We start from the raw sequence: 4,478 nt of genomic DNA, 5'->3' as shown, positions 1-4,478 counted from the left end.
TGTGTGTGTCAATGTTAGCTACTGCTGTGTGTGTGTTATAAGCAAACACTATTCATGGAATGTTTTGTGCTGAACAGATGTCTAGTATCAGGGGATCAACAGACAACAACAAACATCCGGCAATACCACTGATGCTGAGATTACCATAGTTCCTTAAGGCAGACAGCAGTGTGTGTGTGTGTGTGTGTGTGTGTGTGTATGTGTGTGTGTGTGCGTCTTTCTGACAGCTAACTTATTTTTGTTTGCTTGCTTGACAAAATACCCAGTTGATAGTTGCAGTGTTTATCCCATCTCCATTGGAAATAAAATCAGATATGGGTGGGGGTGGGGGGTGGGGGGTTAAGACCAAAGATCTATTCACACACACACACACACACACACACACACACACACACACACACACACACACACACCAATGTGAGAATGTGAGACAGTATCAAACATGTTTAGGTTCTCTAAGTTATCTATCCTCTCTCTCAGTCTCCATCTAGACCCCACTGTTCGCGTCATGTGTGTTCGGTTCCTCCTATGTCAATCCTCTCCCATACTCTGTGTCTTGGGGCTCCTCCCCTCCCCTCTTCTCCCTGTGCTGGGCTCCTCCCCTCCCTGAATGCTCTGTATGCTGGACTCCTCTCTTACCCCTCCCCTCCCTGTGTTCTGTGTGCTGGGATCCTCCTTTTCTCATGCTGGGCTCCTCGACAGCCTCTTCACTCTGTGCTCTGAGTACTGGACCTCTCTGTATATTGGGCACCTTCCCTGCCCCTACCCTCCTCATGCTGAAAGTGTGTGTGTGTGTGTGTGTGTGTGTGTGTGTGTGTGAGAGAGAGAGAGAGAGAGAGAGAGAGAGAGAGAGAGAGAGAGAGAGAGAGAGAGAGAGAGAGAGATCTACTCCTTTGTCTCTTCTCTGTACTCAGCATTGGAAGAGTTGTGCTCATGTCCTTTACTGGTGGAAAAAATAGAAGTAATGATATAATATATTACTCTGTTGAGGAAGAAAATCCAGCATATAAAAATAATTTATTTTCAAAGTATGCAATAAATTGCACATTAAACAGTTAACAGAATACACATGAAAAAGCAGATTAAATCAGATGTAAACAAGCAGTAAGGCGATGTAACACAGGTAAGACAAGCATTTGAAGTAATGTTCATGACAAACACGTTAATCCAACAACTCCAAACAGAACACAGAAAGACTAGGAAATGCCAACAACAGCAGGGCATGGAAACTGGCTTAGTAACTCAACTGCAAGGCTTTGGAAACACTGAATGGATATGTGGGTTTGTTTATAGTCAGTGCTGATTGGTGGTAATTGAGAACAGATGTGTCTAATATTCCAGGGAGGTAGAGTAGAGAGGTGCAGTCACAGGTGTGACGGCAGAGGACATGACAACAAGAACCAATTTTTAAAAAGACTTACATTACAGACCTTACAGTTTAGGCTAGTGTGAACAGAGAAAGATGACAGCTTTAATGCAGTGGACCAGGTTTTTTGAGTTAAGACTGAAAGACAGTACAAACCTCATTTACAGAGCAAGAAATGCATGCAGCCTAGTTTTGGACTAAACTGTAGTGTCAATGGTGATTCACTACCACTGGAAATTCTTTCTAGTCTAGAGTCTAGACTTAATCTGGATGTGCTCCACCTTCCCACACTAAATAAGTGGTGGAGGGATGTGATTTAACTGGGAAAGGCAGAACTGAACATGGGTTGAGAAAGAATAAACCTTCTTTGAAATATCACATAGAATACATGCATTGTTGGGTCCCCTTGGCTATGGGTGATAATGTCCTTCCACTTGTGAGATGTCTTCAGAGATGGTTTTAGCCCTAAACTGAATTATTCAGCTCTATGGACAGTTAAACTATTAATATACAGGATTTTTTAAAGCCTACAATAATTTCCACTGTGTTATGTTTTGCTACTTACATTATAGTCATAACACATAGGCAAGGCAAGGTACATTTATTTGTAACCATATGACATACATAGAGGTAATTCAAACTGTATTACATAAAGAAGAATGAAAGTACCCATGGCTCAGAAAGAGAAGAAATTAATTCCACCGATCTTAAAAGGAAAATTTACAGTGATTAGGAAAAGTCAAAAACACAAGTGTAATCAAATGTGCAGGAGAGCAACTGTTTTTTGTCTAGATATAAAAATGTCTCCAGTTTGGGCACCACTGAGATCTTTTTGGAGTTGGTGCTGTCTGTGCACTGCATTAGTAGCTGAAAGCTGCCACACTATGCTTGGTTCTAATTCTAGTCAGTAATAGTTCCCTGGTCCCTATTTGATCTTAGGGGCCTAGAGGGTTTGCATTCTTCTAACATGTCAGAGTTGAATTTTAGTCCTAAGCCATTTATTGATTTATGAATAAGCAATAACACAGTGAAGTCTTAAAGCTAACTAAAGGCCAGTGTAAGGACATGAGAATTGGGTTAATTGTTCACTTCTCTTTGTTCTGATTAGTGTTCTGCTAGTAGTGTTTTGAATTAGCTGGTCTTTTTGAAAAGGCCAATGAGGACACCACTGCAATAGACAAATTTGTAAGAAGACATGTGAATGCACCAGAGACACAGTTAGATGTTTGGTTAGAAGAAATTATTATATCCTTAATCTGCAGTATATGTTCAATATTTACTGAGTATAAACTGTTCACACACACACACACACACACACACACACACACACACATATATGTGTGAATTCAAATCCAAATAAAGTATCAAATAATTTAAAATTAACATTGTGTGGTGATTTGCCTATAATTAGCAGTTTTGCACTTTAAAAAATTGTAATTTATGAACAGTGAAAAAGCCTTCAAAAGTGTAAGTAATCAATAATGGTGCAAACACCGATACTAGTAGTGGAGTACTGGTACTCGTGTACAGTTGTGAAATACTGGAGTATTGGTACTGTATTGCAGTAATGGAGTCCTGTTACTGTAGAGAAGTAATGAAGGGCACTGTACGGCAGTATTGAAACAATGATACGGAGTGGTGTGCACACAGTGCTGGATGTGTGTGTGTGTGTGTGTGTGTGTGTGTGTGTGTGTGTGTGTGTGCGCGTGCGGGTTGGAGCACATGAGTGTGGAAGCGAAGTTGTTTTCAAATGAAACCATAGAGGAAGCACAGATCTGCTCTGTTCAGCAGTCCCACAACTCAGAGAATGAACCCTGTGGGGGAGTTCTCCTTTTACACACGGGCAACCGAGAGAACAAAGACATGAAAACAACTTGAGAGAAAGAGTGAGACGGAATTAGAGAGTGAGGTCGAAAAAACAGAGTGGTCATATGCATGTATGCACCAGACGAGAGAGACTGGATATGTGTGTATGCAGAATGCAATATAACCATTATTTTCATTATTGCTATTTTCATCGGTTTTGGAGCATATATTGTGGTGGGGCGGATGATGATGGGGGAGAGATCTGTTCCAGCAACACCAAACTAACAAAGTTCTGCACACTGCCGCTCACTGCCAAAAAACCCCACAGCTGTTTCTAATCAGGAGCTTAGCACCCACTGCTGACCTACATTCTGTTGATCGCCTCTGAAGCCGAGAATTCCCTCTCTTTCCTCTTCTACAACAGAGAAGCAAAGCACCAGAGAGAGACAGAAGAGAAAACTGAGAGAGAGAGAGACAGAGATGAAAAACAGAAATGACTGATGAAAGACAGGGAGAAGGGCAAGGCCGGGGGGGGGGAAGCGAAAAAATGAAAGAACATAAAGAAAAAAGAAAGAGAGAGAGAAAGAGAGAAAGAGGGAGTGGGAGAGAGGGAAAGAGCGAAAGGAAAGGGAAAAGGAGAATGAAAGACAGAAAGGCTAAAAGAGAGCGAGAGAGAGAGAGAGCGACCAGCGGGCCCCGGCTCCTGCCCCTCTGGGTGTGTCTTCACAGCTCAGTCACAGCTGTGCATCTCTGTCGGCCTGTAGAGAGACAGAAAGACAGAAGAGGACTGTCTGGCCTGCTATTCTCCTTCGATGGACTTTTGTTTTGCACCATTGGGTTAGAAAATCCTCTTTTTTTTTTCCAAAATTGCCTTTCCTGCTGGAACAGCTGTGGAGCAAACGCTGCCAGCATTCTGCTGAGGGAATGTGAAAGAGTGTCTCATTTCAGCACAGACAACAGCACAGGAAGCCCAGCTCAGGGTCCTGTAGTGATGAACACAGCAACAAACAAGCAGTGTCTTCACTCTATTCTATCTGTTCCCACCCAGAGATGGGAAATAGAAAACAAATTTGTGTTACAAAGCTATTATTTGTTATCTTTAATTCACATTGTTTGTGAGCTTCAACTTTAAAAATGCTGTCAGAAAAAAAGAACTGAAAACGGGTCTGTGTTTCCAGAACTCCAAAAAGAGAAACCAAACAGAGTGAGGGTGGTGCGGCAGACTACAGACATGTTAGAGGGTAGGGGAGTCTATAGACATGTTAGAGGGCAGGGGAGTCTACAGACATGTTAGAGTGCAGGGCAG

Source organism: Electrophorus electricus, chromosome 12, assembly GCF_041902795.1.
Source record: "Electrophorus electricus isolate QZ-2024a chromosome 12, ASM4190279v1, whole genome shotgun sequence".
Taxonomy (NCBI): Eukaryota; Metazoa; Chordata; class Actinopteri; order Gymnotiformes; family Gymnotidae; genus Electrophorus; species Electrophorus electricus.
The sequence above is the reverse complement of the archived record's forward strand: the minus strand, read 5'-3'. Positions refer to the sequence as shown.